This window comes from Rousettus aegyptiacus, unplaced genomic scaffold, assembly GCF_014176215.1.
Source record: "Rousettus aegyptiacus isolate mRouAeg1 unplaced genomic scaffold, mRouAeg1.p scaffold_m13_p_10, whole genome shotgun sequence".
NCBI classification, from domain to species: domain Eukaryota; kingdom Metazoa; phylum Chordata; class Mammalia; order Chiroptera; family Pteropodidae; genus Rousettus; species Rousettus aegyptiacus.
Window position 1 is genome coordinate 42,323,283 of NW_023416285.1, and position 23,811 is coordinate 42,347,093.

Here is a 23,811-nt window from a genome sequence, read left to right on the forward strand (position 1 = left end):
TTATTTCCCAAAACATTTCTTCAATAACAATAATTGTTTACCGATTTATAATTTAATATTCTAAATATTTAAATAATTTCAGGCTCGGTCTCTCTTTTTCCTTCTCCACCCTATCCCTTCTCCCCAAGTAGGCACCAAGGAAAGGCCATATGAGCACACAGTGAAAAGGTGGCCATTCTGCAAGCCAGGAAAAGAGCCTCACCAGATCCTGACCATCTTGGTGTCTTGACCTCAGACTTCCAGCCTCCAGACTGTGAAAACATAAATGTCTGTTTGTGGCATTTTGTTATGACAGCTAGAGCAGACTAAGACAAAGTACCTTTACAAAAATATATATGTATGAAAACATTTAAAGAATTAAATCTTAGTAGCTGGTTGTAAGGTAACTGTTAACTAAAGAAAAATGATGAGTAAAAAACAATTTACTTTCTGTCCCTCACTCTCAACCACACAACCTTTTCACTTGAAGAATGAATCAAACAGTGGTGCCTAGAAGGGAATTAGCACTGTAGCTCCGATAACTGCAGAGGATCGAGTGCAGACTGTTTTAGCTGCAAGCCAATTCCAGGAGCCTAAATCTATATTCAGGAAGCAATTGAATTTCTCAAGTACCTTGAAAGGGCCTTGGATTTCCACACATGGTTCTTCTCACTTCCAGGACTTCCTGGTTAAATTCTATTCATCATTTAACTTCTCTACAAAGGCTTCCGTGGTGCTACTGACATCCCCAATTTAAATGTTCCCCTTCTGTAAACATTCACATCACTCTGGATATAACTTTTATCATGTATAAGCCATATATACGCTTATTATTTTACAGTCTTCTACACCATAACTCAGAGGCCTCAAAGCTCTCCAGAGTTTACTGCAAAAAAACCTAAATATTTGATGTTATTAGACACCAATGTAAGAACTTCAGTCCAAATTCTCCCATCTAAATTTAAGCTTTAAGCTTTTAGAAGTTTAAAGCTAAAATGAACTTCAGAAACTATTAAGCAAAAATACTCCTATATGTCTCACTGGTGATGCTACTCTTAATCATAATTCGAGTTAAAAATAAAGAAATATTTCTCTTAAAATTGAAGTGTTTAAATGGGAAGAAAACAGGGTAACTGAATAAAGTACAATAGTCATGAATATGAAGTATAAAGTAGTCACCAGGCGAGCACATGTAGGGGAACTTTAAAAGTAACAATTTTGTAAATATGCAATTAATTTCCTGAGGAAACATTAAATATCCTGTTGCTTGATTTATTTGACATTAAATTGTTCAAAACATCAGAGAACAGACAATAATAGAAAATTACGTATATGTTGAAATGAATCAGGAATGTCAATCTACATTTTATATTTTAAGTTTCAATATTTTCAAATTTATTTGCTAAGGAATCAAAATGACTTAATGGGATGAATCATTTAAAAGAAAATTTCTTTGATATATTTACTTGTTTTTGTTTCATGTTCACCGCCTCATTTTTTTAGAGAGAATCTTCTCCCTCTTAAGGAGGTTTTAATTCAATAAGGAGAAAAATATTTTAATATATACTTAAGTATGTTCTCCATCATCACATCACTATTTAAAGGATGAGTAAAAAAAAAAGGACCAATGAAATTCCCAATGCTGATAACCTGAGTAGAAATAAAAATAAGATCAAAACAAATACTTTATCATTTATGGGATTAATAGAAGAATGACATTCATGGCAAGTACTACTGCTTTTCAAGCTTACATCAGACATTATTAATTGATCATAGTTCTCTTTCTTGCAGAACCCAGATACACCCCCAGATGTCTTCTCATTACAGCACTCTAGATAGTGGCGACTAGTCAGAAATATATGAAAAGGAGAGGGAGGCTCTGTTACTTCGAGTCTATAAACAAACCAAAAACTGAAGGTATCCTTCTAATGTAAAATAGAAACTTAGGTGCTCCCTAAGAGAGAATGCCATTTGAAAAAGAAAAAGACATGAAAGTCAACTTTTTTTCTATTTTTCTAAATTGAGGTAAAATGGACATAACGTTATATCAGGTGTACAGTATAGTGACTCTGTATTTGTTTATACAGTTATTTGCCACATAAGAATGGGGCTATAGTCTGAGAAATGCATCATTAGGCAATTTCCTCATGTACCCATCATGGAGTGCACTTCCACAAACCTAGATGGTATAGCCTACTACATACCTAGGCTGTATGGTATGACCTATTGCTCCTAGGCTACAAGCCTGCACAGCATGTTACTGTACAAAACACAAGATTAAATCAAGCACAAGAGATGATGCAATCAAGACACATGGTGAACATGAGATGTATGAGGCTGATGCCAGCAGAGCTCAGCATACAGTTTTACAGCAGTTTTGTTTTGTTAGTATAAAGAGTATGCTCTAAATAATAATAAAAGGTATAATATAGTAAATATATAACCCAGTGACATAGTCATTAATATCATTATCAAGTATTATGCTCTGTACATAATGGTATGTGCTATCCTTTCATATGTCTGGCATTGAAGTAGGTTTGTTTATACCAGCATCACCACAAACATGTGAGTAATGTCTTGCGCTAAGATGTTAAGATGCCTATGCTATCACTAGGCAGTTGGAATTTTTCAGCTCTATTATATTCTTATAGGACTATCATTCATTGTATATTTGACCTGTCCTTGACCAAAATCTTATGTGGCTCATGACTCTATTGCATAATGATCATCATAAGTCCAGTTAACATATGTAACCATACATAGTTACAATTTGTTCTTGTGATAACTATCAAAAGCCACTTTCCTAGCTCTTTAGCTCTTTCAAATATACAATACAGTATTATCAACTACAGTTAACATTCTGTATATACATTATATAAAAATATGAAACACTTTACAAATTTGCTTGTCATCCTTGTGCAGGGGTCATGCTGATCTTCTTGGTATCATTCCAATTTTAGTATATATGCTGCTGAAGCAAGCACAAAAATCAACTTCTTTTAATGGAAAGAACTAATAACTTGCATAGAGCTCTAAGATGGCAACTATCATTGCATTGTATGGCCACAAAGAACAAAGAAAACAAATTTGAAGTAGGGAACAGGAGCTAGGACTTGGATGTCCCTTATTTTATATTAGTTAATACAATTTATGACTAGACCCTTAAAAATAGGATCAGAAACCTGATTTTACAAACATCTCAATTTTTAAGCTTTTGTGTGGACCTCCCTTCCCTCTCTCACAGTTCATTAGCAAAATTGTTTTAAAAAAACTGTTTCAAGGAACAAAGAAAAGAGGTTTTCCACACCTAAATCTGAAAGGTAATAGGATTATAGTACCCAAAGGATGGGGAAGCAGCGGCAGCAATGAAAGAGAGCTTCCGTGCACAGGGGGAGGGGGGAGAGGGCAGAGCTGAAGCAAGTGAAACACAGAAAGACAGGCTTAGGTGGGGAGAATCTTCTCAGATGGGTCATCCTCTCACAAAAGGGAAATAACTCCTGGGCCTATCACTAAAGACTTTCTCTATCTCTGTTCCTCGATGGTCACATTTTTAAGCTTAAATAAAAACTTGTCTGAAATATCACTTTTAATGTCAGAATCCTTAGTAAGCTCAACCCAGGAAAATCGGATATGTTGTTGATTACATTATCATTTTAAGGCTCTCTGTGGGGCCAGCTTGTTATTCAACCACACTACAAAGAAAATGCTTAACAAGTAGGTAAGTTTGGTTGAGATAGTCATTTGTCTACAGTGAACTCTCAGATTTTCTCCTTTAAATGCAAGTTTTAAGGTATTTAATGATTTCCAATAATGATTTCTTCTTTGTCAATTAATCCTGTGGGTTGAACACCATCAGCCTTGTTTTATAAGCTCTGGGAAATTACTAAGCACACTAAGTGTATAAATCTTGTCTTAATCACTGAACCACAGTTGGTCTCCCAGTGGTTTATTATATTCAGGTACTGACAATACAATCTTTTCATTAGAATTTGAGGAAAGTGAGGAGATGTGACAGCGAAAAAAATCTGACTGCTATTCCACTTTATTCAGCATCATTCATATTATGATGGACTTTGATGTGTTAAGCTTTGATCTTTGATGAGGTACCATTATTCTCATATAATCTGAAAGCATTTTAGTTCTTCAAAATGTCGAATTCGCACTTTAGATAAATAGAAACATAGCTTTATTGCACCTGGATATATTTAATTGGCAGTTCAGTAAAAGATAAATAGATCCTATATATAAAAAGCTATTTTTTAAACAATAGAAGGTTTGGTAGGACATACATTTTTTGGAATGTCTAGAAGCCTATTTTTGGGGAACCTTCTCTGCCTCACACCATATAGTTTCGGTTGGTAGCATTATCCCACTGCCAGAGGGTGGGCCTCAATTTGAGGTTCTGGCCCAGGGAGTGAGCATGTGACTGAAGTAGTACCAAGTGAAGTCCTTCCTTAGGTGAGCTATAGAAACTAGAAGGATGAGCATCTAAGGCTGACAACATTCATCTTTCCTGACCCATCGAGGAAAGCTGTCTGCAAAATGAGAAAGCGGATATGAAAGGAGAATGGAGAGGACCCTACACTATCCATCCGAGTTCTAGTTCCTGAAATTCTGGCCTTTGTGTACCTTCCTGTGAACCTATGAAACATGTCTTATTCTTCCTAGCAAACTAATCAAATAAATTTCTGTTTGCTTAATCTAGTTTGAGTTACTTGCCACCCTAAAGAGTCTGTATTAATACCAAGGAAAAACATTTAATAAAAAAACATTTCTGTAAAAATTTTCTTTAAAATAATAAAAATCTAGGTTTACAGCATATAGAGCTTCTCCTACCTTGTACCACAGATGAAATTAAATTCCAAATAAATATTAGAACTAAATGTAAAAGCTAAAACTTCTAGAAGAAAACATAGGAGAACAAATTCACAACCTAAGGGAGGAAAGTGATTTTCTTAGAAAGAATACAGAAAGTAATAACCATAAAAATTTGTAATTTAAACATTATTAAAAGTAAAATTTTCTGCTTATCAAAAGACACTATTAAAAAATAAATAGGCAAGACCTAGACATTGTCAAAAAATATTTATAAAACATATCTGCCAAAAGACTTACATCTATAGTATACAATGGATTCCTACAACTCAAAAATAAAAAGACAAAAAAGCAAAACAACTTAGAATATGGAAAAAAATTAAATAGACACTTCACAAAAGAAGATATACAAGTGTCCAATCATGAAAAAGTCCTAGCATCATTAGATGTGAGAAAAACGTATATTCGTCCATGAGATGCCATAATATAAATATTTGAATGGTTGAAATAAAAAACAGACTGATAACACCAAACATTGGTGAGACTATGGAGCAACCAGAATTTTCATACATTGCTGGTGAGAGTATAAATGTTAAAACCACTTTGATAAAAAGTTTGGTGATACCCCTAACCCTAGCAGATTGGACTTAGCCATTCCAATCATAGATGTATAAACAGAAAAATGAAATACATAAGTTCACAAAAATATTTGTACAAAAATGTCCATAGTAGTTTTAGTCACATTAGCCCCAACTAGAAATAACCCAAATGATGACCATCAGCAAGTGAGTAGATAAAAAAACGGTGGCACAATCATACAGTGAAATACTCCTTAGTAACAAGAATCAAACTCTACCTACACATAGTGACATGAATGAAATACATAGTTATTATAATGAGTAAAAGAATTCAGCTATGAGAATAAATGTTTCATGATTCTATTCACATGAAATTCTAGAACAGGCCAAACAAGTCTATGGTTATAGCAATCAGAAAAAATGGCTACTCTTGATGGGGTGAATATTGACTGGGAAGAGGCACAGGGGACTTTCAAAGGTGATGGAAAAGCCTTATATCTTGATGGGACATGAGTTACATGGGTGTAGATATTTGTCTAAACTCACAAACTGTACACTTGAGACATGCACAAATTATGTTGTTCTAATAACTTGTATTTTCTTCACCAAAAAAATGATAAATACTGAATTCTATTTAGTACGTAAATAAATATGTATGTTGACTATAACGGGAAGCCAAGTTCCTCATTGTTGGAAAAGGAAGTTACAAATATGGAAATGAGAAGACAAGAATGTATCCTGTGGTTTGAGATTAGAATTAGAGATACCAGTATAAACTTACGGCTTTTATTTTATTTTTAAAATAAAGTTGTATATATTTAAGGCATATGAAATGATTGCTACAGTCAATCTAATTAATTTATCATCTCCTCACATAGTTACTACTTTTGTGTGTGATGAGAACACCTTAAATCTACCTTTAACAAATTTCCAGTATTTAATACAGTATTATTAACTACAGTCACCACTCTGTACATTAGTTTCAAGGCTTATTCATCTTATATAACTGCAACTTTGTACCTTTTAACCAACATCTCATGGTTTTTAACATATAGATACATAGATATAGAAATATAGACATATATTTACTAATGCTGCTAACCGAAAGGATCTCAAATTAATGACACACCAGTAGCAATTAATGAGTACATCTAGTGTCCAAATTCTGACTTGTGAATGCCATGCACTTTGAAATAGAAGCATGACTGCTTGAATAAAAGGTTGATTCCAGGGCTTGCTCATGAAAGTGTAAGATAAGCCTAGAAATAACATGTGTCAGAAAGTCAGGAAACACTCAAGAAGGTTGCGAAAATTTCAAAAGGACACAGAGGTCAGTTTGAAGTGGTTTTCACTGGCCAAATATGGGAGAATTTGAGAATTTTAATAAATAATAATAGTATGGATGATACCTATAGAATAAAAAATGAGAATATATGAGTTCTACTGATACAGTAAACACACAAACACACACACAAAAAAACAAACAAATGGAAGACATGAGAAACTCTTCCTTTCCATAGAATGTCAACTAATAAAAATATAGGGAAGCACTAATGAAGTTAAAAAAAATTATCAATGGATGCAAAAACTAGTGGTAAAAGTTTGGTCAAAATTGTACTTGTGTGTGTGGGTGTGGGTGTGGGTGTGCGCGCGCGCGCACGCGCGCGCACACACACACACATAATTTTAAGGTAATGCTCCAAAAATTAATCATTATTTAGAAAGAGTAAAATAATAATATCACTGTGGAGAAAACCAGCAATTCCAATGTGATCCAAAGTTTATATCAGCAATGTTGGAATAAACTCTCATTATGTGCTTCCTGATGTGATGTTCTGAGGACACATTATCTGTCACTTCTGTGGCAGTCCTTCCATAAAATGCATAACCTGAAACTAATCATGAAGAAAAATTATACAAACTCAAATTGAGGGACATACTACAAAATAACTGGTCTGTACTCTAAAAATCTCAAGGTCAAAAAGAAAAACAAAAAATGGTAAAGAACTGTTCCAAATGAAAGTACAATAAAGAGACATGACAACTAAACACAGTGCTTGACCTTGGCTTGATTTTCCCCCCACCCCACAAAAAAAAAAAAAACAAATTAGAAGAAGAAAAAAAAATAGAGAAAGGAGGAGAGGAATTATCAAGAAAATTAATAAAATTTACTTATAAATTATGGAATATATGATTCTATCAATGTTTAAGTTTCTTATTTTAATCACTGATAGTTGCAGTTATGTGATAGTATACTTGTTCTTAGGAGATACACTTTTAAATTTTTATAAAGCAGCAAGATGTCTCCAATTTGTTTTTAAATAATTTGTAAAAATCATAAACAGACAGATATATAGCTAAAAATATAAATAAAATGGAACAGAATGTAAATAACTGGTGAATCTGGGTAAAAGGGTATTTAGGAGTCCCTAATACTGTTCTTGAAAGCATATCAAAATGAAAAGTTACAGAACACATATAGCTTACTGTAAGATGACACAAAGAAGCAGCAAACTGTTCTTCACTGGACCACCAGTGGGCTTCAAATATGCTACTGTGATTGAAAGGGTACTTACACTAGAAGTTAGTAAACATGGCTTTGGAACTAAATAGTTACCTGACCTTGAGAAAATCATTTGATTTTCTTGGCCTTGGTCCTCTGAGCCGGAAAATAAAGAGGTTGAAACGAACTATCTAAGATTTCTGCTAATTTTAAAATGTTATAATTCTTAGAAATGGCCTTTTAACAGCATTTACTTCTAGAGGTAATATGATTAGTAGAAAAATTTTGTAGTTCAGTTAAAGTTAAAACTGTTAAACGTAAAAGGACACAAAATAGAGTAGAAATCTTGTTCTATCCTGGTGCTTGTTATTGAATTGCCGTGCCATTTTAGTTACTTTTTTTTAATGTCATACCTTAATTTAGAAGAATATAAAAACCATTAACTGCCACTAAAAATCTATGTATAACATTCTCTTTGCTTTTATACTCATTCAGAAAATAATATATAGTGTTTACTATATGCTTACTATTTTGATATATATGTACATATTTATATACACGGATGTGTATTTGTGTGTATGTGTGCATGTGTATGTGTAATTACATACATTTAATACTCACAACTCTATGAAATATGATTGTTATTTACATTTACAGATAGGGAAACTAAGGTACTGAAATATACCTATAATCCTACTGCTAATAAGTGGTTGTTTAAAAACCATGCATTCGAACTTATGCATTGTGGTTGCCCAGATGTGTTCTTAACTATTATTCTATGTTGCTTCTCAAGTGTTACAGAAAAATAAAGTCTAGCATAGAACAGCCCATGAATTCAAAAATTCCATGAAGAAAAGTGATCCTGATTTATAAAACTGTTTATTCTTTATGTTGTGTACACATGGAGCCTCATTTTCCACATCTATCACTAACATATTTTTATCTTGAAATATATGCACATATATTTCATTTTGAGTTTTTACTTTTAAAATTCAAATACTTGGCAGACCCTTCCACGTGAACCTTTGGCCACGCTGACTTGCTGCTCTTTGCTATTCAGCAGCTTGAAAGCAGACAGGTGAAAAGAGTCAGGTGTTGCTGTCTGTTCTCTGCAGAGGCCAGCAAATAAAGCCCAGCCAGCTGCCGCACACTGGATATTCTCATCCCAAGGAACGAAAGAATAAGGCTCATGAGCTTGATCTTTCATGAAGAGAAAATCAGCAGTGAAAGTGACAGGTTCCTTTTCCCTTTAAAAGAGAAACTATAGAACACTGTGTAGTTTTGATTGGAAAAGTACAAAGTTATACATCCTAAGAATTTTATTTCAGCATGACTAACACATGTTCCCTTTCTCCAGATGCCAATATCTGCAGTCACCTGTTTAAGTCGGTTAGACCTCCCTAGGCACTGGTAAATTACTCATGCAGAAACAAAACTTACCCTTCATGAGACCTAGATTTGGGGGTGGGAGGGCAGGAATAAAGCTGAATAACAGTTAAACAGGTATTTTTAACTGCAATATAATTATCTGAGACAAATAAAAGACAGGGATTTATAAAAACAGTAAGAATTGAAATCCATCATATTTTAATATTTCTGACATATTGCCTTGCAAAAAATAATAATAATCACTAATATTTATATATAGGGCTTCCCATAATTTTGCACACGTAATCTGAATTTCATAAATTCCATAAATCCCATATAATTCTGGCAAAACTCTTAAAATGTAAGGCCGATGTCCCTGCTACATATGGGATCCAAGAGGATAAGGTGACTTGCTCAAGTCATAGACCTAGCAAGTATCTGAGTACGTATTTTTTTACTCTAGACCCTGAAGTTTGGGGATTTTTTTCCCTTCTTTTTCACTGAACTACACTGCTTCTATTCATACTATTACCTTATATAGACTGCTACCTTATATTTACTAGAATTCACCCCCAAAATGAAGGAATGAATAAAGTAATAATGGATTGAAGAGTAGACACTTAAATATTTAGCATAGCTTCACAATTAATTTATAAAACAAAATTAATTGACTATTGAGGAAATTCTTTAACAGTATTTACTTTTCATAGAGCTGCTTTAGGACTTCAATAATTTAAATATAAAATGGAGACATTACATTAAGAATCACTTATAAGAACTCAAGTATTAGCACAACTTAAATTACAATATTAGAATGAAAAGAAAAATGAAACATTTTAAGGATTGTAGAAAAATTCTCCTTTCTAATATTGTTATGAAATGTAACACAGGTTAACAAAATATGAAATTTATTAATGTATTCTATAACATGAACAGATGGCCAATTTTCAATTAATTAAAAAATCACACTTATCATAAAACTATAATAAACAAAATTCAGGCTTACTTTGAGATTCAGAAGCCATTCAGAACCTTGTAATACTATAATCTCAGTTAACAGTATTTTTATCATTTACAAATCATCACTCTCTTTCAGGTATACCAACAGTTGATGATATCATTCTTCCTACTCTCACAACTAAAGTGTTCTTGTTTTCTATCCTTCCCATTCCCAGTATCCTAACCAGCTTTGTTCTACTCTCAACACCACCACTTTGCCTCACAGCTGGGTGATGACTTCATTTTAAATCTCGGCTTTGTGCCTGTAAGGATCCCACTCTCAGTACTACTGCCAGATTGATAATTCTCAAATATGTATTTTATATAGTCCAGAAGTTCAATAGCTGCCAATTGCATAGCACATTATGTTTAAACTTAGCTTTATTTTCAAGGTGTCATAATCTAAGTCATTTTACCTCTTTAAATTATTGTTCATTATTCCCCTACAAGCATCCAGTGAAGCAGTCATCCAAATCTGTATACTCCATTTAACCCAAACACTCAGTACTTATTCTCGGAACCTACTGCATTTAAAATCATCATCATCATCATCACCACCACCACCACCACCACCACCACCACCACCAACAACAACACCACCATTAAAAGCAAATATATACTACTTACAATGCACCAGGCAATATCACAGTGATTTAGACATTTTAACTCATGTAATCTTTACAATAACCTTGTAAAACAGATATAATTATTATGACTCTCATTTTGCAGAAGGTCCAAAACAGTCAAGTAACTCATGAAAGGCCACACGACTAGTAAACAGTAGAGTCAGAATTCAAAGCAAGCAGTTTGGTTCCAGATTCTACATTCAACCACTATCTATATGCCTCCAAATTACTAATTAATACAATTTCCTTATTGTCAGTTATAGAATTAGCTACTAATTATTTCACATATTCTCCTCTGTCTCTTTAATAAATAATAAAATCATACCCCAAATTTTATATCTTTGAGGGGCCCCTTAATATTAAATATACAGTTAGCCCCAAACAATGTCCCTAAGGGAGACCATTATTCAAAAAATAAATATTATGAAAGGCAAAGATTCAAGAATTATGATTAGTTAAAATGTATAAAACTAGGTCTTCTGTCACCAACAAAGTCCTCTGATCCAGGATTTGCCTATGGTAAGAGTCCTGAGAGAATAAAGACTAAAGCATGTGCTGGCAGTAACTGCTTGAGCATTTCTACATCAGAGAGGCTTAAGACAGCTTTCTGTTTGTGAGAAAGACCAGGGATTCAGAAAACTTGCTTTTAAACTATAGTTGCCCAATAAGTACACTTATTTAGATTGTAGGTTGTCGATCAAAAATGGCAACATTTCCTAAAGATGTTCTTACTCTCTACATAAGACTAGGAAAACATAAATAACCCCTATTAGTTATTATTCATTTAATGAGTATGTGGGAGAGTGGACATCACCCCACTAACCCCTCAAAACTTTTTCATTCCATTAATGACTGATCATGCTGATGACCTAAAAGAGGACTTTAATAAAGGCTTGAGAATACTTACAAATAGAAGTTACCTCTCTCACTTTCAAGTGAAGCATATAACATTTTGAAAGAAAAAAATTCTTATGCATAAAAGTACATACATAAAATTCCAAGACTAGAAATTTGAATAGAACTCTGAATTTTTTCTAACAGGGCACCTGGCCAGGCCTTCTATGCTCTCAAGACACATTCTTCAAGGTCTAGCTCAAATGTCAACCCACCTGGGAAACATTTTTTATTCCCCCAGAATGAATTACTCCTTCTTCTGTATTATAATAGCTTTTTATTAATATTTTTGATTATATAATACAATAACTACTACTTAGGGCATATCTTGCTTTCTAGATTGTTACCAACCCAGATGTGCACTAAGTGAACAGATAAACCAATCTGATATATAATTATGCAATTAGTACAACTCATCAATAAAAAGAAACCAATTATTAATTTGTGAAGCAACATGGATAGTTCTCAAAAACATTATACTAGGCTAAAGAAACCAGGCATAAAAGAACATACTGTTGTCAAGAATTGTGAAGGATCTGAGATTTTACTTAGTGTATAAGCTTGTAAGTTTCATGAATGCTGGCAGAAGACATGAGACTTCTGGGTCAGAGACAAAGGACTTTATGACTCATAGCAATAGGATTATCCAGTGCATCATGCCTGCATGCATAGTGGGCTGTTGTGTTACAGAACAGGAACTTGGGAACTTCAGGAACTTGAATCTATCATAATGGACAGTAAGCCTGCATGACCTTTGCTTCAGAGGAATATATTATGTTTAGTACACTGTGCAATTACAAACCTGCCCTTTTCTCAGGGAAAAGACATTATCTCTCTAGCTTTCAAACTTTGCTATACAAACAACTTAAGAAAAACTATCCTGAACAAAAGCAGTAAGTACCTCTGCTCACAAGACATGCAAAGTCACGAAAGATTCATGGAGAATTGTCTCCTAATAATTGTTTTCATTCCTGCACCATTTTCTGGAATTGGCAAAACTAGTATATGGTGGGAAGAAAATCAGAACAGTTATTATTTGGAGCCAGAGGTGACTATAAAGGATCACAAGGGAAATAGTGTATAAATCATAAATATTATACATAAAATATATAGGTGGAAAGTAATATTATATATTCATATGCAGTGATGGTTATATGGATATATATTTATCAAATTCCACACTATATACATAAAGGTATATAGAAATTATATGTAAATTCTGTATGTGCATATTGGGTGTGTAAATTATACCCAAATAAAGCTGATACAAAAGAAAAATATGCTGATCCCTAGGGGCAAGAGGAAGTCAAAATGGCAACGATGATAGCGGCTTTGTTCTTCTGCTCTTATGACCACAAAGTTGTGACAGAAACATGGAGCAAACAGCAAGCAGAGTTTCCTGAGGTCTAGAAGAACAAGCCCTATAAACTAGGGATAGAAATAAGAAATCACCCTGCAAAAGGAGGAGATAGGACGGGGCAAGGATGTGAGGCTGCCCAGTCCCGAGTGGCTGGGTGGGACAGAGATTGTGGCAGCCAGTAGCTGCAGACATTCCTCCTAAAGGTACCGTGTCTATGACCAGAGTTTTGCAGTGATGGACTCACTCACTCTGAGTGCCAGCTCCAGGTCAGCTGCTCGGGAGGGTTGGGAGGGGCAGAGTACCAGGGTGTTACAGGGGGACACTGAGCTGTTGGAGTGAGGGCTGGAGGTGAGGCTTTCTCCTAGGAAGAAGTGCTGGCAGAATCCATTGTTCCTCTATTGAGTCCTCCTCCCTCCCAGAAGATGCAGCCCCACCATATCTCAGATGTCATCAAACTGATAACTGAGGCAACTCTACCTAGAGGACTCCCTGAAACTCTGCCTCCCCCAAATCACAGACCTACCCAAGCCACATCCTTTTGTGTCCTTGGTGAGTCCTTTGCAACTTGCTGAGCAAGCTCCAGGGCCACTCTGGTGGCAACTGACCTCAGTTTCTGACAAAGTTTCTTGAGGCAACTATAAGCACAGCATCTATGGATTGCTTGCTGAATCTTAACAGGTGGCTCCAGAGAGACACAGGCTCACTGGCCTGCTGCTTAACCCATCTCAGGGCTGTGCCTCTGGACACCTATTACACAAAGCCACACTAATAAGATTGAAAGACTTAAGAGCTTTGCTTAGTCCATAGAAACAGACACAGGAAGGCAGCCAAAATGGGAATAAAAAGAAGGAGAAACAATGTGAGAGAACAGAACACAGATTCATGAATAATGAAGTCAAGCAATCTAACAAATGCAGAGTTCAAAGCAATGGTTACAAAGATGCTCAATGAACTTAGGGAAAGTGTAGGTAAACTCAGTGAGAATTTTAACAAAGAGATAAAAACACAAAAATGGAAATGAAAATTGTAAAAGGGAATCAGTCAGAACTGAAAAACACATCTGAGATGAAGAGTATATTAGAGGGAATTAATAGAGTGGATAAAGAATAGGATCGAGCCACCAATATAGAGGATGAGGAAGCCAAGGTCACCCAATCAGAACGGCAAGGAAAAAAAAGAGAAGAATAAAATAATAATTTAAGGAGTCTTTAGGACGAAATTAAGTGTAAAAACATCCAAATCAGAGGGGTACCTAAAGGAGAGGGAGAACAAGAAATGGAAAAGCTATTTAAAGAAATAACGATGAAAAACTTCCCCAACATGGTAAAGGAAATAGATATACAACCTCAGGAAGCTCAGAGAGTCTCAAAAAAGAGGAACCCAAAGAGGTCCACACCAAGACACATCACAATTAAAATGCCAAAGATTAGTACAAAGAAAGAATCTTAAAAGCAACAAGAGAAAACCAGTTAGTTACCTACAAGGGCACACCCATAAGATTGACAGCTGATTTCTCAAAGGAAACTATGCAGAACAGAAGGGCTTGGCACAAAATATTCAAAGTAATGAAAACCCAGGATCTACAACCAAGAATACTTTATCCAGCAAAGCTATCATTTACAGTTGAAAGTCAGATAAAGAGCTTCCCGGAAAGAAAAAAAAAAAAAAAAAAAGCTAAAGGAATTAATCAACACCAAGCTACTATTACAGAAAATGTTGGAGAGACTTCTTTAAGAAGAAAATCATGTATGAAAAACATGAATAAAGAATGGTAATAACTACATTTCTATCAACGGGTACCTTAAATAGAAAAGAATTAAGCGCTCCAACCAAAGGATAGGGTGGCTGAATAGATAAGGAAACAAAACCTCTACATATGTTGCCCATAAAAGACTCACTCAGATTAAAAGACACATACAGACTAAAAGGAAGGAGATGGAAAAAGATATTGCCTTGATGGACCTAGAGAATATTGGCTAAATGAAGTAAGTCAGATAGAGAAAGGCAGATACCACATGATTTCACATACATGTGGAATCTAAAGAACAAAATAAACAACAATAACAAAAACGAAAACAAATTCATAGATACAGAGACTATTTTGAGGGCTACTAGACGAGAAGGGTTTTGGGGGGTTGGTAAAAAAAGGTCAAAGGCACTAAGAAATACAAATGGACAGTTACAAAATAGCCATGGAGATATAAGTGTAGCATAAGGAAAACAGTCAACAATGTAATAAAGGGGCAAGAGGGGTACTAAATCTATTGGGGTGATCACTTGATCTCAAATCACTATGCTGTACAACTGAAACTAATTTATAGGTTACTTGAGAAAACATTATTTTCCATATTATTAACCTAACTCCTTTATAAACACACATATTCTAAGCTATGAAAAGCCGCTATCTTTCAAATCACATTAACTAAACACATTAATGGTAATTTATTATTGATGATTTTATCAAAAGGTAATTCTCCCTCACTATTCTTCATTTTTCTTCAAGATCTATAGTTAATTTAGGTTCAAAAAAATTTATCTAAAGTCTTCAATTATAAAAATATATATATTTTTGTCATCATTGTCATAGATACTATTTAGCAAATACTATCATTGTTGGCATCTGAACACGAAATTTACTTTCTGATCAAAAGTGCTCATATCTTTTGTCTACCATTAAAATGACTGAAATAGCAATTTATTATAATTAGGTAGATATGTTGATCAGAGTTTGAAGGAATAATAAAAAGGTATTTGGAACAGACTTGAAAACAAAATATGAGGGACCTTTCAAAGAACATAACTATTCCAGTACATTTTCAGTGCTATGCAATTATATCTAATTTAGAGAAAATAAAACACCAATAATATTTTTAGCATCTGTACTTGGAATGTATACATGGTCTGTATGGTATACATGTTGAGGGCACTAAACAATAATAAAATGTAGCATATTATCCGATGTATCCTCACATGCTATACTAAGGGTATAGCATAGGGATCCAAAACTAGACATGGCAATATTGAAATCCTACCATCCAGAGGTAAGACTCCTGGGCACCTCAGCTACCAGAACATGACAACTGCACCCCAAAAAAGGCATAGGTCATGTGGAAATAAAATAATTTATAGGTGATGCAATGATCCTCAAGTATTTATCCAAATAACTTAAGATTGAAACATTAACTTCCTCAGGGAAACACTTGCTGATCTCCCTGATAAGAAAGTTTTGAGTGTTTATAGCACCATATACCTCTCCTCTGTGGCACTTACCGAAACATAATTTTATATTTACTTGTATGGTTCTTTTATTAAGGTCTAGTCATGTGAGTAGACTTCAAGCTCTCAGAGAGTAATTACCATGTCCTTTTTTGTGTGTGGGAATAAGGATCAGAATTGTATCACTTCAGTGGAAACAGTGCCTGACATGTAAGAGATAGTCAAAAATATTGTCAAATTTTCTGAATAAATAGAACACAGGTAAATGTTGAATACTAGAATTGTAAACTAAGTCATGGCATATATGTTACAATAAACGTCATGAAGCACAAGCAATCACCAACTGGGGAGCCTCAAAAGAGTGCCCTTCTGTTTTCAGTAATTCAAGAGGTCAGCAATGGGAGAATGTGTGAAAGAGATGGCCAAGGAAAAATCAGAACACTCAGCATTTAGAACATGGGTATGAAGGAAGTCGTAGAGAAAAAAGCTGTAAGAATGAGTGATGTACAGAGAGAGGCACACATGCTAAGTAGGTGAAGAACTGCAGAGGGACTACAGTAGAGGAGACTGGAGGTGACTAGAGGGTTTAAGCAGAGTTTCAAAGTGATAGAAATAGAATTGAAAGGGAAACAAAAAATAAATGAGGAGAGTGAGTTAGGAGTAGCAAATTTACTCTTCAGAGAAAATCAGTAGTGAAGAGAATAGGGAAATAAAGCCATAATTTAGGGATATACGTTTCTTAAAGTGTATGAAGGACTGTGAGACATTCGTATATATGTATGTATGTATATAGGTATGTACATACCTATATACATTCATACAACAAGCCATGTCATTGAAGTTTTGTGTAAACTCCATCTTATTCTCTTTTTGGGATGGGTAGGGAAGAGGTTAGGGGAGAAAAAAATGATTACAAAAAATTTGATGGACAATAGAAAGAGCTCTGTGGTTCAGACATGAAAACACTTTGCTTTGGAAGCGATTAGTCATCATAAGCAAATCATATCCCTTCTTCTCAGTTTTTATGGGTTCCTTTGTTTAATCATCACTAGGAGTATCAAATGGAATAATCAGAGGACTCATTTCTCACTAAATTTCCTCTGAGCCTTTACTAACTTTCATTCAATTGTGTGAGGCTAATAACATGGTAATTGCTAGCTTCTACATTCTTAAGTATTTACCTGATTCCCACATTTCAATTAGTAATGTTATATTTATTGACTTGAATGTGTGCTCTTCATACATAAATAGAATACTTTGTGTCTGACTTGTAATAATGAGGAATAATTTTGGATACAATAATTCTTTCTTTAAATTTTTTTCTTCATTTTTCTTTAACAAAAAGCTACAACAAAATAAATGGAGCTATACAAATATTGAATCTTTTGTGCCTTTAAACATTACATGCAAAATCCATCAGCACCTAAATTTGAGGCATTTTATAATTATATATTGCAATTGAGCTCAAGAAAATAAAATATTTGGAGTTTGGACTGTGTGTGTCCTACACACTTCAACTCTTAGTCTTGAAAGACATTCAGATCCACTTAATTACAGCCTTAGGGAGGTCATTGTCTTTGACTTGTAACTATAGCCAACAGAAGCCCAGCAGATCTTAGCCTGGTGTATTTCGAAGTGGAGGGAAGACAATTATGATCTCTTTATTCAGTTACCCTCATCTGCTCTGAAGCCACCGCTAGTGATTTTGAGTAGGTTAGAGAAGTAGGGAAGTCAAAAGGTATGATCTCATTGATGGCACATATGTCTAACACTGGCAACTGGAGATTTTGTACAAAAAAACTGTATGCATAGCTAAGCACCATAATAAAATCAGGGCTAGTTACTACACTCTGTTCCACTCAGCTGATTCTGGGCTCTAAGAATTTTCGCTAATCTTTCCTCTCCACCCTTCTTTTAACCTTCACACATTTCCATCCCTCTTAGTCTTCTCCAACTGCTTTCTCTCCCAACCAACAGGCCAATTATCCTCTACCTGTAACCAGACAAATCTGTCACCAACGCAGCTGTCTCCTTTTGTTATACCCAAGCACATTCCTTCTGCGGGAGGAGGCAGCAAGAGAGTGGACTTTAGTGGTCTAGAAGACACACCTATGTGAGAATTCCAGCCCAACCACTTCCTGGCTCCGCAAACTCAATGAAGTTACTTATAATAACCACTTATTAATAACTTAGAGATTCATCTATTAACTATTCATAATTTAATAAAGATATTTTTAAAACCACATTGCTGATTATTGTGTGATTTGCATGAAACAAGGTATATCGAGAGTCAAATGAATAGAAGTCACTCAATAATCTAGACTTTTCTTCTTTCCTTAGTGTCATTTTCAAGTTACCCCAAATTTACTTTACCTTACTGGCAACGATTTCCATTTCTCTATATGATTATATCTATCTACATGTACATTTACATCTATATACTCTGCCATAACCTCCATTCTAGTGCTGGCTGCTTCACATACTTCCCCCAACTGGTTCTATCTGCATCACCTCATTCCGCTCACTCATTTTCTCATCTAGAGTTTGCAGATTCCTTGTTTCCTAATAACTGAGCTCTTATGTACATGTTCAGCAAAAATCAGTGATGTATTGGGAAAAAGTGTCAACTAAAATTGTACTGTTCCTATAAATCCCCCGTCTCCTTGGAAGAGAACAACTTAACATAAGCTAATTATTTAGTTAAAATCTTTCTAAGAGTTTTAAATAAGTGATCACCATAATATATTCTAGTATATTTAGTGGGGTCTTATTGCTTTTGAATGTATACCGATTTGATATTTATAATACTATTTATAATCACATAATAATCAAATCTACAAGAAAACAAAATTTGCTAATGACATCTTTTTTTTTTTTTTTGTATTTGACAACTAAAACAGAGGCTGAGAGATGTAGCTTATATTACATAAATGGTACTCTCGTAGCCAAAGGTCCACTCCAACCCCAGTTGTGAAGGAGGATACCCTTTTCTCTGTAGTGTAAATCTTGCAGAATGTTTTAGCCTGTAAAGCTAATCAAGTGCTTAAAAACTACAGACTCAAAGGTGTGGAGTAGAAACAAGTTCATATTTTCATTCAAAGTTTGATCCCTGAATGCATATAAAATCGACTATTAATATAATGTAACCTGATCAAAAGAATAATATAAATTTAAAGCTAACAGTAAAAATAATTAAAAGAAAAATGTGGAAAAAAATTTGAATGCATTTCACCTAAGAACATTAACCTAGCTTGGAAACCAGGCAATTTCTTCATGGACAAAATTAACAAAAACAAGAAAAACAGAAGGATAAAGAAGGATAAAAATGTTCCTTCCCTCAAGATGAGGATTTACATGGAGGTTTTTTGATTAATAGGAAACATTTCACTTGAAAATTAATACTATCAGCCCACACACAAACATAACTAGCAGCTACTTTTTAAACTCTCCACTAAACATTCCTGCTATATATTTTCTCAATTTGTTAGAACATTTATTTATGCTTTTATAACATTTCTTCCATCGAAAGCAAAACACACAGCCATGTTCTTGAAGGTGACTTTGTGCCAGGTATCATCCCATGCTCTTAGTAGAGGGGTTTCCTCTCCCAAGTCAGCGCCTTTTGTTGACAGAATTGGCTTTTGCCTATTGAGAGCTGCCACTGATTAGTGACTAGAAAGAACTCAGGGACTCAGAAGCTTTCCATCACTGTCAGAAAGCAGTAGCTGTATACACTAAGGATTTGTTGAGGCTTCCTAGCAGTGACAGGATAAGAATGGTCATAACACAGTTTGTTTTCATGCAGCAAGATCATGAATAGCAGAATACACATGGAAAATAGCCACTAGATATAGCTGTTGTCAGATGCCAACTCCTGTTCAAATGTTTATGGTGTAATCACAGTTTGTATATGGAGAGACTAAATTCTGTGAGGTCAAACTTTAGAGAAATAATAATGTTTCTATAATACCAAGTTTGTTCTGCATTCATAGCATATACTCCTTATCTGAAGAAAATTATATAAACATGTTTATAGATATAGATAGAAATGTTTCAAAAATTAATTATGCAACCCTCAGTATAAGTATTTGTGTTAATTATTCTCTATTTGCTATCCGCAGCCCTCACTTGCATGGGATCATTTTGTTTTTCTCTGCCAAGGAATTCGCTCCTTAGAGTTTATTCATTTTAACTATCTAGGGTAAATTTTACTTTCCAACAGGGACCATATGTGAAATATATCATTAACAAAGAGACAAAATAAAAACATGAAATGTCTTACCATATGTTTCTAAACTTTTAGTTCACAATTCATTTCACATTACGACTTTAAAATTGATTCCTGAAAACACCGGTATCTATAGCCTCCACTACCACTTTACATGGCTGAGATGTTACTGTAGCCTGATAAACATTTGTGCTTTGCATTTTCACTATATAGACAGTATATCCTAATGACTTCTGCAAGACTTAGGACTCCACAGTTAATAGACAGTCATTATAAAAAGAACCATAGGAAATGGTCACTGATACAGCATGCTGTGGAAAGGAGACAGACTTTCAAATAACAACCCCGAGGATGAAATCCCAGAACTGGTATTCCTAGTTTGCACAAATGATCTTGTTTGTACAAATCAGTTTATTTAGCTTTTGTTTCTTCACTTGTTCAGTAGAAGAAATAAAAACTTTATAGAGTTTTTGTGAGAATAAAAAAAAACTATAAATATGAGTATTTAATGAAAAAGCGAAGTAATATATTTAGCTTATAGGTAGCTTATATTTATAGCAAAAATAGTTGAAATACCCGTAATAATGATTTAATAAAATAAACTGCAAGGCCAGAAATAAAATACTAGGTATTGAGGTGCTTCTATTTTCCTGTATTTATCAGCCTAAAATCAAAATGATTTGGAGAAGCTACAAATTAGTTAAACCTAGAAGATCATTTGTGAGTTAAGAATACACTCTCATTCTGACACACTCACCCATGTCAAAGTCCTGTGCTTAGAGAACTCATATTCTTCTTTATTTCATTTACTTATTCACTAAAAAATTTTCATTGAGAGTTTCCTATGCTCCAGACACTGTTCTAAGAATTAGGGACAAGGCAATGGACAAAATTGACCATTGACATATCTTAGCAACAATAATGTCATCTCCCAAAATTTGGTGTGCTTTTTTTTTTTCTTTAATTGAATCTTCATTTTATCTTCCACTCTTGGTCCTATATTTTTTAACCTCTAGGTCGGGGATGAACTTACAGCCCTTGGTCAAAGAATTGGCACACAAGGCCTCACTGATATACTTAACACACATACCTTAAAAAAAGAAAGACAGAATTTTACTCAGAAAGGGAAACCAACCATCTGGCCCATGTAATTTGTGTTTCTATAAAATTACAGAATACTACCAAACTGCCTAAAAGCTATTTTTAAAACCCCATATTATCTATAGAAAATAATTATTGCCCTTATACAAATAAAAAACTTAAGGCCTAATATTAATTTGCTCAGAAGTTATTTCTTTGGACAAAAACTGCTAAGTGCTTACTCTTTGTCTCACTCTTTAGAATGAGTTTCCTAATGACCCCTGCACAATTAAATACATAAAATAATACCATTTGAGAAGAGAATCTAGATTTTCTGAGTGATTTCTGACTCTAATACTAAGTAATGTTAAATAATGTTAGAACGTACAATCTATTTGGGGAACTAAAATGTTACACAATGATCAATTACTAAAGCCAGTATTAAATACATCAGTAATACATTTTCTCAACAAAGTATTATTTGGGTGTTTATTGTCAAATCACAATCCAGAAATGCATTCCAAGTACCTTTGTCTTGCAAAATGACAGTGTTAAAAATGTAAAGTAGGGAGAACTGATGCATTGTTTTTGTAAACTTCAAAGTACCAAGCTCTCTGGACTAGTGAAAGGGGTGCAGAAGATATTCTTATGAAAGTTAAATATCACAGTGAAACAGTCCAGACCAAATATTTACATAGGAGAAGACCTGAAAATATGGTAGTACTGCACTGTAAAGATGAATAGCTTATCATGATTTTGATTCACTTGAAAAATGATACATAGATTTATTATAATATCACTGTCTTCACAGCTGAGCTTTATAAAATTATTTTACACCCACTAAACCCCTACTTTTTGATAAAAATGAAATTACTTTGAAAATATTCACATGTTAACTAGACCTAGAGGAGTATACGGTATTTCTTTTTTTAATTAAGAATCAGAACTCTTTTGTAAAAAGAATTGAAAGGTAATTCTTTCACCATAGATACAGATGAGAGTGAGGTCTGTTTTTTCACATGTTCAATAAATATTGACTGAAAGTCAGTCTAGTCCTTGGCATTGTGACTATAACATGAATAGACTTAAATTAACCAATTCTCAATAGAAACAAAATAAAGTAGAAAGAGATTTTTTTTAAAGTATAACACTCATATAGCTAAATACAGAAATGAAGAAATCAGCTTCATAGTCAATGAGATGGTACATCAGGTTTTCCTTGACAGAAATCTTCCAAATGGAATACGTAAAATATAAAAAAGCCAATAAAATTATCTGGAAGAAAATACTTTTAACATACTATCCCCAAAAGAAAAACTCGTTGCCTGAAAATAAAAACATTGGAAACACCCACTACAGCTCTGAAACTTCAGGCTGTGGCTCACTATGTAGGTCACGACTATGGCCAATGCACTAACGGCAAAATAGTTGCTGGGGTGCTTTTTTCCTCGGAATTGTGACAGGTGTGTTCAGAAGCAGCCACAGTATATTTATCACCTATTCCCCTGGAATGCAATCCCCAAAAGACTGACTATGCTGATTAAATTTCATGAGCTAAAAAGCACGAAGAACATAGGACAGGATGTGACATTCAGTAGGTGCTCCATAATTAGTATATATAGCTTGTTTATAAAACATCCTTGGCTTAATAGCAGTATGTTCCAAAGATTTGGCAATGGTGTTTGTCTAAGAAATTGAGGACTTTCCATGCTGACTTTTATTTATTTATTTATTTTTAGAAAATTTATCATAATTGTATTAAGCCGATTTTTTTTTTTTTTTTTTTTTTTTAGTGAGATGGTTGAAAGCTCTCCTGGTTTTCTGAGATGAGTCCTAGTGGAGAAAATAAAGAAAGCTTGAACCAAATACAGTAAGATAACTAAAAGGTGAGGTACCAGAGGTGTGAAAAGGATGTAAATATATAGCATAAGCCACAAACATGAGCTATTTTAGTTTTAAAATACTAATACTACATAGGCATGCAACACTATTAACAAAAATATAGCTATAGAAAAAGGTCAATTAAATTTTAAATATTTTATAAAATTACTACAGTTTGGTATTCAAGATGTAACTTGGATATTAATAAAACAGTGGCTATAGTGTAGATGTAGATGAAGCCAAGTTAAACTATGCTAGACTCTAACTACAATATTACTAGATAA

The 23,811-nt window shown here is 34.1% G+C and overlaps 1 non-coding gene across 1 annotated transcript; it reads right to left on the reverse strand.

The window, feature by feature from the left end:
* Positions 1–2,856: 2,856 nt before the first annotated feature.
* Positions 2,857–2,963, reverse strand: LOC118608807. Its single transcript, XR_004953188.1, has one exon. It is a non-coding gene; the product is annotated as a U6 spliceosomal RNA (small nuclear RNA).
* Between the last annotated feature and the right edge of the window lie 20,848 nt (positions 2,964–23,811).